Genomic DNA, 12500 nt, shown 5'->3' with positions numbered 1-12500 from the left:
TTGTAAGCAGAAATAAGTAGAAACGTGATGAATTGTAAGTCGAAATAAGTAGAGAGGTAATAAATTGTAAGTAGAAATAAGCAAATTAATGAGTTAATAGAAAAGAGGGATAAATAAGTGAATGAAAGTAAGGCAGTAAACGAAAGAATGAATAGAGAGGAAAATGAATGAGTAAGCAAGTGAATGAAAGCAGGAAATAGGTAAATGAATAAACAAAAGGGGGAGGGGGAGACAAATAAGTGAATGAATTTAAAAAAAAAGAGAGATTTTGGTTAGTGGAAATGGAGTTTTTGTGTATGTTTGTTTGTTTGTGAATTAGTTAATTAGCCTGCACGTATTCCTGTCTCTGTATATTTTTACGTATCTGTCTACAAGTATGTAACGAGAGAGAGACATATTTATCAATTCTAATGTACGACCTTCCTTTAATTTCCTTTTCTTAGTGTTTTTTCTCTCTCTCTCTCTCTCTCTCTCTCTCTCTCTCTCTCTCTCTCTCTCGTTCGCTTCGGGGAAAGAAACAAAATAAAATCCTCTCTTTATTCCTCAAGAGAAAAAAAAAAATGCAACAAAATCTTCCCAACACGAGAGAAACATGTTCATGGATATCAAAATATGTCGACTATTCATGATATTCATGGACTTTGAATACTTTAATGTAGAATCAGGGTCGAGGATGGAAATTCAGAAACTTTTCTTTCGTGGATATTGACATCAGAAACGAAAGTTCTGTCTTATCAGGCCTACTTATTCAGTTTTTTTGAAAGGTTTGCTTACATGAATGTAATATATTTGTACATGGATGTCTATCTATTTATCTGCGTACCTATCTACCTACTAAGAGCATTAAATATATATATATATATATATCTATTTGTCTATCTATATATCTACGTACCAATCTATCTATCGAAAGCTTTTAGTATATTTATATCTATCTATCTATCTATTGGCGTACCTACCTAGCTGGTCTCTCCCCTTCTCCTCCTCATTATATCCTCCCTCTTTTCTCTTAACGAAAAACATTTTCTAACGACCATAGACTTACGAAACGAAGATTTACGAACAGATTTACGAAACAAAGCAAGCCTTATCCCCATCGCGTAAATTAGTTAAAATCTGGAAGCCATTCATCTTTTTATTTAAAGGATCGCCAGTTTGCAAGCCGTTTTTTTTTTTTTTTTTTTTTTTTTTTTTTTTTTTTTTTTTAAGTATCGTCTTTTTTCCATGTAGTTCTTTGCTTATCGGCTATCTTCCTATGTTTCTATGCTTCTATTAAAGTAAGGGGAAAAGAAAGAAAGAAAGTTCTATGTATATGTATATATATACATAAATCCAACCTTCTGAAAAGAGATTGAGTTAGGAGATAAAAGTTAATAACGAGCCACCTTACAGTAAAATATTAGTGTGAGATATGAAAGGCGGGGAGGGTGGGGGGGGGGGGGGGACCTCTTATCCTTCATAATATTCTCCTTGGGTCTGAAGCCGAGTCGTGTGCCTGTTTCCGAATGAGTGACGCAGATGGCATACCTTCACCTAATGTATTATTTAAGGCAAGGCCCCAACCTAAGGTCCTTTCTCGTCTCTCTTAAGCTCCTGGGCTGTGATGACGATTCTTTAATATTTCCATGTAACAGTAGATAAAACAGGTGCAAGTGTATAGGACCCTTTTGTAAATAAAGTATAACATTTTCCGTATATATATGTGTGTGTGTGTGTGTGTGTGTGTGTGTGTGTGTGTGTGTGTTTGTGTGTGTGTGTGTGTGTGTGTAGTGTGTATATATGTATATATACACATATATATATTTAATCGTATTATGTATATTATGATTGATCCCTATCCTTTTGTACTTCTCTGCTACTGGCAATTGACATGGATCAAGTTCCCCTCACTCTTAACTTCCACGAGAAACAAAGGAAGGGTTAAGTTTTTTTTTTTTTTTTTTTTTTTTATAATGTTAGTTTCTCGTGTTATCCATATATGCGGCCAGTAGCGTTATGAAACTTTATTATTTAAATACCACACATTAACTATTAGGTCTCGTATTGCCCTTGAAAACCTCTGCTATATTGGTGTTATTACATTTTTTTCCCCATATATCCATTTTTTTTTTTCTTTCTCTTTTCTTTTTTCATAACTTATTTCTTTTTTCCTCCATCTTTTTCTTATTCCCTATCTGTTTATTTATTTTCTTCTTCCCTATCTTTTCCTTTATTTTCTTCTTACCTTCGATCTTTTCCTTTAATTTCTTCTTACCTTCATCTTTTTTATATTCTTTAACTTTCAGCTTCTTAAGCCGCTTTACTTCGTTAACCCTAAGATTGCAGTGACAGTGTGTAGCAAATGCTTTGTAATAGTGATATCACGTTGTAAGGGGAACTGGAGCTAGCCTAACAAGGTCCTCATTCAACAGAGTTCAACTTCCTCGAGACATCATGAAGTTCCTTTTAGTTTGGTGAAAACGCTGCCAGAGATGCTCACTCGTTTATAACCTGTGGGGTGGCCGTATTTTTTTTAGTTTTACATACCAATAACTTCTCACACTTTTACACGACGAACGTTAACACTTTGGAAGCTGAAATTACCTTTTTTTTTTTTTGCTAGACGCTGGGATAAACAAGAACTTATCATTGTTTTTTTAATCATTATCTAGACTTCCTCGACCTCGTTTCCGAGACACGTCGCATATTTACCCTTTTTTTGCCGTATCTATTTGTATAAATGTGGGAAGGATTTAATCCCCACTAAACGCGTCCCAAATGTGTTTCTTTCATTCTTATAGAAAAAATCATGTTAATGTTAGTAATGATCAGTATCATTATTATCATTATAATCATTGCTGTTATTGTTACAATAATAATAGTGATTATCAGTGACAGTAGTAGCACGCCAACATTACCAATACTGAGTTGACTACATAAGGCTCTTTGGTCTCCAGCACAAATCATTGCCTGTGGAATACAAGTATATTGAATTATATTGAATTATATTGTTTTTTTCATCTACCTTTTATTTTATTCTGTAAATCTTATCACTGACCCTTTTTAAAAGGCAAATGTAAATTGATCTAAGGTCTTGAGAAAATTTTGCAGTTTTCTTATAGTGATAATGTTGATATAACGATAATAGTGATAATGATGATAATGATGATAATAATGATAATAATGATAATGATAACGATGGTGATGATGATGATAATAATGATAATAATGATAATGATAACGATGGTGATGATGATGATGATGATGATGATGATGATGATGATGATGATGATGATGATGATTATGATTATGATTATGATGATGATGATGATGATGATGATGGTGATGATGATGATAATAATAATAATAATAAACAATATTAATAATGCTAGTAATAATACAAATAAATATGATGATATTAATGACAATAGTAATAATAATAACAGTGACAATAATAATTGATATTATTATAATAGTTATAACAATGACAATAATGATAATCATATTTATTATAATCATATTAATAACGATAGCAATAACAATAATGATATAGTAATTACAATTATAACGATAATTAGGATAATAATAATAATATAACTACAATTGTAATAATAATAATGATAACAATACTCAAATAAAGTTTTAGCGTTGATAATATTTTTAATATTAATAACGATAATAGTCATAATGATAATAATAATAAAAAGAAAATAAAGATCTCTGCAGTGATTTGCTACAAGAAGTCCATGTAAAACATTGCTGATAATATCATTATATATTTTTGTGTGCTCACACACACGCACATATATATATATATATATATATATATATATATATAAATATATATATAGATTTATATATATATACATGTATGTAATGTAAGTATATATGTATGTATATATGTATGTATGTATGTATGTATGTATGTATGTATGTATGTATGTATGTATGTATGTATTTATGTATGTGTGTGTGTGTGTAGCCAATAATGAATTTAAAGCATTCTTGTCATTCAACTCAATACCTCGGTTATTCTCAAATGATTTTTTCCATGATGTAGCGTAACAACGGGGCTTACAAGAGACTCGTCTCCCTCGCTTGGGCTTCCCAAAAATGTATAGTGATTCTACTGTCATTATATTATGATGATGATCATGATCATGATCATGATCATGATCATGGTGGTGGTGGTATTATTACTACTAATAATAATAATAATAATAATATCTATAATAACAGTAGATACTAATGATGATAACAATAATAATAATGATGATAAAAATGATAACAATAACAATAACAATACTCGTATCCTATCGGTCTCTTAACCCCGAGTGGGCTGTCGAGGCACCGCTGACAATTTCCTGACGAAATTGCCATTCGCACCGGTCATGGGCTTCTCTCTGCGAGTCGGCGAAAGGCAGTCCTGTCCATTCTTTGACGTTGTCTTCTCACCTCTTCTTCTGCCTTTCTCTCTCTCTGTCTCCTGGTACTGTGCCTTGCAAGATGGCTTTCGCAAGACCGTTTGATCTTGTCACGTGTCCATACCATTTTTATTTTCTTTAAGATGTTTGTGCACCGATGGCTCCGATGGCTGTGGATATGCTGATACTCCTCATTGGTGATGTGATCCTTGTATGGGATGTTCAGGATTTTTCGGTAGCATCTCATTTCATGTGCCTCAATTCATCTCTGGGTGTTATTATTGGGGGTCCATGGTTCACAAGCGTATATGAATATGTCTGATTCATGATGCTAGGAAGATATTTGAAACTGTCAACAGCTTCCAGTTTCTGACCCTTCACTTCGATGTTCCGTTGGATGCCATTTGATGTGTTGGTCAAGAGCTTTGTCTTTTCTGCACTGATCTTCATGTCATAGGCCTGTGATGTTTTGTTAAGCCTAGTTCATCCTCTCTGCCCGCCAAGCCGTCAGTGTCATCAGCAAAGCGTAGGTTGATGATGGTTCTGGCGCCAATGCTGACTGATCCTTCGTTAGTACGTCAGTCATCAGCCTTTCCAAGATGTTGAAGAGGGTTGGTGAGAGAAGACAGCCTTGTCTGACTCCGACAGTTGTCTGGAACCATTCACCTGTATTGTCATTCAGTAATACAGCACTTGTGGCGTGGCCATACAGATGTTCAATTACTTTGATGAGGTTGGCACTCCTCATGGTAGCCCACAATGCGTTGTGCCATACTCTGTCAAATGCCCATTTGAAATCAATGAAGACATGGCACAGATCTTGTTGGTCCTGGAATTGTTTTTCACACAGGATTCTCAGATTGAAGATCTGTTCTGTTGTACTTCTTCCTGCCCTGAAACCAGCCTGTTTTTCTGCAACAATGGTCTCTGTGGTTTCAGCCTGTTCAGAAGCACCCTCAGCATGACTTTGCTGGCAAGGCTTATGAACTTATGATGCGGTAGTTCTAGCACTTTTGCAGATTCCTTTTTCTTTGGTAGTCTGATGACCAGTGTTTGTGTCCAGCAGGTGGGCCATTCTCCTGTCTGCCAGATCTTGTTGCAGATGTTCGTAGGGACGTCAATCATGGCTTCTCCACCTGCTTGGATCAGCTCTGCTGGAATGTTGTCAACTCAAGGAAACTTTCCTTTCTTTAGGGACTTTAGGGACGATCCTACTTATAATAATAATTATAATAATGATAATAACAACGGTAACGATACTACTACTTCTAATAATAATAACAACAATAACGATACTACTACTACAACTACTACTATTACTACTACTACAACTACTACTACTACTACTACTACTACTACTAATAATAATAATAATAATAATAATAATAATAATAATACAAACAAATAACTAAACAAAAATTAAATAAAATCCAGTAAAATCTGTCTCTGATACTCCACTCCTAAAGAAAAGGAAGAAAGGAGAAGCAACGACTTAATGTAATGAATTGAAGAGAGAATTATAAAAGAGCTTGTTCGAGGAAGTTGTCCCTGCTGTGATAAGCTTGGGAAATATTCGTCTTCTATGTTTGCTTGGTGTTTCTCTATGATGCTTGAGGGCGAAGAAAACGCCGATGAAAACTAAAATAGGTTCATTGGAGATCAGCTCTGACAAAATTAAAACGGAACTCTTCCTGTTCCTCTGCCCCATACGCCAGGCTCCGTCTGAGAGTGTTACTGCCAGACGTGTTTACAGAGACGGAATAAAATATTGTACTCTATAAATCGTACAGAGAATCTCACTCTTTCATATAGGTAATATGCTACACAGCAATATAAACTAAACATAACCTTCTATATTTCACATGGCGTAATATATCACACAAAAGACAGTGTGTATAATAAAATCACATAATTATCACAATATACGTACACTAATACTGGCATCACAATCCGTATGCAATGGCATCACAACATGGCACTCTAAACTCACATCGTTATCATACCTCATTATCACAACCCACAGGAAGTGGATAAGGAAGCTGAGTTAAACACAAAACAAAACAAAGGCCGTATTGTTGGCAACGACGGGGATAAAAGTTTTTTTTTTCTCAGAAACCGTAGAGAACAAAAACAAGGGTAGGAATAATTATAACGGTTTCTTTTATAAATGATGATAAAGATAATAATAATATTTTTTATTAATATAATCATTATTGTTGTTGTTATTATCATTATTATAACATTAATGATATTACTAATGCTGATAAACGTAATATATAAAATTATATCACTTGTGGTAATATTAGTAATGCTAACTATAGCAACAAAGATAATGATGATAAAAAATCATCATCATAATATACGTTGTGTAAATAACAATATAAAAAAACACCGGTAAAACAGCAAAAGCACTAGGGAGAACAAATGCACGATAAAGACAATGACAGTAATAACAAACATATAAGGGGAAGACAATGAATACACTATCATTACACTATCATTACACTATCATTACATTGAATACATTATCATTATACTATCATGCACAACATGTATAACAAACAATTAAACTACGTACTCACGCACCGAAAAATATAATCAATCTTATGATCTTATGTACACATTTGCTGTCAAATATTATAGGGTTATCAAGAACCATCATTTCCACCGATAAGAAAACTGCAACACTTTAAATTTGACTATTTATATCGGAAGGGGTAATTACATGCAAGAAGACAATTTAAAATAAATAACAGACGTTATAAAAACCATGTGTAAAGATGCAGATGCAATATCCTTGACAAAGTCATACCGTGTTTACCAAATTGCTTTATAATGAGGGTTAATTGTAAATCGCATTCATCTACAAACAGTGGCATTTTCCAAACAATCAGACGAAAGAGCAAACATAATATAAGATGCTTATTGCATGTTCTCTGCCTATGAAGCCGATATCGGCTAGTAATGTGACCTTTTTTAAGCGCAGATCACAATGTAACATTGTGTATTAGATAATCAGACGTCTTTGTAAGATGCATGCAACAAAATCAGTCTGCACAACACAGTAGACTGTATTTGACACCCAACGTGGTTTTATTTACAGTAGATTTAAAACCTAAAAATACATCGCCACTCTGCTTTATCGCTGTGGGTATTATAAGTAATCATAAATATAATTATAATAATTTGCTTAAAATAACGATGCATGAAGGTATGTCCGTTAAATTTTTAAACATTATTGCAACAGGCTTTATCGGATCTAATTTTAACTCGACACCTTCACCTTGTTAGTATCTTTGAAATAGAGTTAATGATGTAAATTATGTTTGCATGCCCTCATTTATGTGTTCATGATAAATGGCTTAATCATATTCCATTATATTGCAATTAGATATATATACAAAAAATACTTTCGAATAATGGGAATAAACTACATTTAAATGAATGACATTTTAAAAAAACTTAACCACTTTTTTTATTTTCTCTGTTACGTTGCAGAACCTGTGTTAGATAACTGGCCTAATGTAGGTGCTTTTATCTGCATGAAAACCCGCATAAAACATGCAAAACCGTCCAACATCACAGCATAGGATGGCCAGACTAGTAATTTTCATAGAGAGGAAAACCACGTTCTTTTCACTTCTGTATTTTCCATTTTCCATTTTCTCTCGTCCCAGTGTTTATATAAAATATCGATGAAAAAAAGTGTCGTACATTGATATTTTTTTATGACATTCAGTTCATTTGCCACACTCCTTCCTCTTGTCAGTGTATTTATAAGGTTGTTGTGTGTGCTGTTCGATTAGCAATGGCATCAAAAACTTTAAACACAAAATAATGATATGCAAAGTGTATTTTTTTTTCTTTTTCTTTTTTTCGTTTTTTTTTCCACCACCATCACTATCATCAGACATCATCAAAACTTAAACCATATAATTTCAGAAAAAAAACTGTTTACATTCCCGAGCAGATGGTGAGCTACTGAAAAAAAATTGCTCTATAATGACTGCATTGCAATGAGAGGGTGACCTACCGCCGCTGAACTTCCCGTGAAGAAATAAGTGAGGGAACACACAAGTAATTTTAGTTTCACCATCATCATTTGGGAGCTAACGCCGGCAGGGGCGCATAGCCGCATCCACCCTTCGCTTCCACCTACAAGGGTCCCTCATGGCGAGCCGCCAGACAGGGGCCCGGCCCATCTCTAGCTCCTCACGACAGGTTTGATCGATCTGCCCAAGCCACTTTTTCGGTCGTCCCACAGGCCTCCTCCACCCAGGGTTGTCTCGGACAGAGACAACCTGGTGGGCAGGGTCATCCTGCGGGAATCGAGCCAGGTGGCCGTATAGCCTGAATTGGCGATCGCGGATTGTGCAAGTAACAGGTCCTGTACATGGTCCCGCTAACTTTACCCCATGATCCGGCGCAAGGATCTGTTACAAAAGGTATCAAGACGAGATTCCAAAGTACAAGAAAGCATCCAGGTTTCACTACCATATAGTAAAACTGGCAGTATCACAGCCCTGAAGACAAGTAGCTTAGTCCTTCTGCACAGGTACCGGCATCTCCAAATACTCTTGTCGAGAGATTTCATGACCCCTGCTGCTAGGCCAATCCGTCGACTGACTTCCTGGTCTGACAGCCCAGAGTCGTGAACTGCACTACTGAGGTATATTAAACTCTCTGTGACTTCAATGTTTTCACAGCAAGCACGTACCGACTGCACAGGGTCTCCTAGCAGGCCCCCAAAATCTTGGATCTTGGTCTTGGTCCAGGAGACCTCTAGCCCCAGGGGCTTCGCTTCATTGCTAAATGCATCAAGAGCTGAATTCAGAGATTCAGATAGAATGGCAACATCATCAACAAACTTAAGGTCTGTAACCTTGACATTGCCCAGAGTTGCTCCACAGTGACTTTGGACAGTAGATCTACCCAGTATCCAATCCATGCAAGTGTTGAAAAGTGTTGGTGCAAGAACACAGCCTTGCCTTACACCTGAACTAACAGGGAAGAAGCTCGATAGGCCCCCACCACACTTTACAGCACTTTCAGTGACTGTATACAGGTTTGCTATTAATCCAACAATCCCTTGTTGGAATTTCTCTTAGCCTCAGGATCTCCCAGAGTGATTCGCGATGCACCGTATCAAATGCCTTCATGAGGTCGATGTAAGCTGCGAGCAGCCCACGTCTGAACTCACGACGGCGCTCTACAATGACTCGAAGCGCCAGGATGCGGTCTATTGTGGACTTACCAGGAGTGAATCCAGATTGCTCCGGCCTCTGGTGCCTCAGCAGGTGGTCTCTGATACGTCTCACTAGGATGTGCGCGAGTACCTTGCTAGGTATATTGAGTAGTGTAATACCTCGGTGATTGCTGCAGTTCCACCGATCCCCTTTCCCCTTCTAGAGAGAGATGACCACACCCCTCTGTAGGTCAGGGGGAATGGTGCCAGTCTGCCAGATGGCAGACAGGACTGCATGCAAGCCCCTTGCCATAGGTTCTCCACCAGCCTTTAACAGTTCAGCTGAGATGCCACAAATACCTGCTTTTAACCACTCTTCAGCTTGGAAATCGCCCCCCTGACTTCAGTCAGGAAGGGTGGACCCTCGCTGATGGGGGTGTCTGGCAGAAGAATCTCAACATTACCCGCATCCAAGTTAACTGTTGGTGGATCAACCTGATACAACTGCACACAAATCTCAGCCCAACGCACATGCAACCCATCAGGATCTGAGATTATCTGGCCACTTGCTGAGCAGACTGCAGTCGTCTGTGAGGAGGGCTTGGAAGATTCCTGATAAACTGTTCTTCATCCCTTCTCAACAGTGTCCTAGTCCTGCACACCAGAGAATAGCCACAACTCGGCGCTTTGATACACCCGGTAGTTCTGGACCTCGTTAGCACTCCATTGAGTACTAACGAGGATGTGGTCGAGTTTGCGAGTTTGTCGAGTTTTAGTTTGCGTGTGTGAAAGAGAGAGAGAGAGAGAGAAAGACAATGAGAGTCAGATAAAAAGAGAGATGGATGGAGGGAGGAGGGGCGGAAGGACGGGCGGACGGACGGACGTAGAAAGAGAGGAAGAGAGAGGAAAGGAGGACAGCAGGGAGAGAGAAAGAGAGAGAGAGGTTATATAATGATAGAAAAACTGCTTCATTAATTGTTCCTTTCTCATATCTTCAATCTTAATAACCGTATTAATCTAGGTAATGACGTCTAACTCCCTGACAATATTGTTTAACGTTTTTTTGAGACAAGAGAAGCTGTTAATTTCTTGGTGTTTCTAGAGACTAGCAAATAAAGATTATCAGTGTGGCACAGAGTTACAACAGTATATATCAGAGGCAATAGAAATGACATTAAATATGTGTTATATTATGGAGAACTGGTATGCCATTTCAGAAAATATGAAGTGGTTTAATTCATAAAAAGGATTAAATCATATATCCCAGCAAGTTTTGAACTGCAAGAAGAATTACAGTATATGTTTTATCTTTTTTTTCCAGTATACTCTTGTGACATCATCAGATCAAGGACGATTATCTTAGTACTTTTATCAGAAATGTAACCATTGACGGTTCATGTCATTACCGACACGCAAATGCATTATAATATAGATTTGAATTGCTCATTTTCGTTTCTTCCGCTCTAATTGCGAAATTCCCCGTCACGTAAATCCCATGCCACTATATCGAAAATCCAGCCCCAAAAATAATCTGCCTGTATACTTTGTGTATCATTTCACAACTGTTACAATATAGGAGCTAAGACACAATACGAAAATACCAGATGATTCATGATGCTTATAGGTACGTGGTAGTGGTACGTAATACCAGCGAATTTTCATAAATGCCATTACCAGTTGCTTGGATGAAAGTAATCAATTGTCACCCATTACCCCTTTATATTAATCGTAATGCTGTATTTCACTGGAGGATAGTTATAGGGATGGTAGAGGAGATCACATGAGAACGGCAGAATGATGTTGTAACTGATTTAGATATGGTAGAGTATTTAATTTTATTTATCATTATTATTATCATTTGCATTGTCATTATTATTATTAACGTTATTATTATTATTATTAACATTATCATTATTATCATTATCATTATTATTATCATCATCATCATTATCAATATTATTGTCATTATCATTATTATTGTGTCAGTATCACCATCATTATCATTATTACCGTTACTGTCGTTATTACTTTCTCAGTAATCGAGATATGTAATCAATTGCAGTTAATCAATTACGCCCACCCTTTGCACGTAATTATGGCAAGTAACAATCAACCAGTATATAAGGTAATATCAGGGATGTGTACGGAAATAATGATAATGATGATGACAATGACATTGATAATGATAATTATAATTATAATTATAATGGTAGTGAAAATAATAATAATAAGAAGGAAGATAATTATAAGAAAAATAATAACAATAAGCACTCACTGAAAATTCTACCACGTGTGTGTAATTAGCAATGATCAACAAAATTAAAGTATCATACCTTTTTTTTTAAATATCACGTTTTTTCTTCAATTTAATAAACGATATCTTTATCGTATCTCTTTTTCATTACTCTCTTAACCATCATTAAGGGTTTTCAAAGGTTATTTGTGCGTTAAATGGCATTGTCTACGCTAACAATAGGTATGATTATTTTTGTTACTGTTATCAATATTATTATTATCATTTATATCATTAATATTAATTATATTGTTGTTATTATCATTATATTATTGTTATTATTATTTATATTACTATTATCATTTATATCATATTATTAATTATATTATTGTTATTATCATTATATTATTATTTATACTATTATTATAGTCATTATTTATATAATTATTATAGTTATTATTATTTATATAATTATTATTGTTATCATAATTGTCATAATTATAAGTATTGCTTTACTATTATTATAATTAATAATGTTAATATTGTCATCATTATTACTTTATTATTTTATTATTATCATTGTTATCATCATCATCACTACCATTATGTCGTTATTATTCCCAGTATTGTAGTTAGATTTATCATCACTGTATTATCATTATCACTATTATCACCACAA

The 12500-nt window shown here is 35.4% G+C and overlaps 1 protein-coding gene across 1 annotated transcript in view; it reads right to left on the bottom strand.

The window, feature by feature from the left end:
- Positions 1-12500, bottom strand: part of LOC125034782 (adipokinetic hormone/corazonin-related peptide receptor variant I-like) — a 57529-nt gene that overhangs the window by 25459 nt on the left and 19570 nt on the right. The window lies entirely within an intron of this gene.

This window comes from Penaeus chinensis, chromosome 2 (genome assembly GCF_019202785.1).
Source record: "Penaeus chinensis breed Huanghai No. 1 chromosome 2, ASM1920278v2, whole genome shotgun sequence".
In the NCBI taxonomy this organism is placed as follows: Eukaryota; Metazoa; Arthropoda; class Malacostraca; order Decapoda; family Penaeidae; genus Penaeus; species Penaeus chinensis.
This window is presented reverse-complemented; position numbering and strand designations above follow the sequence as displayed.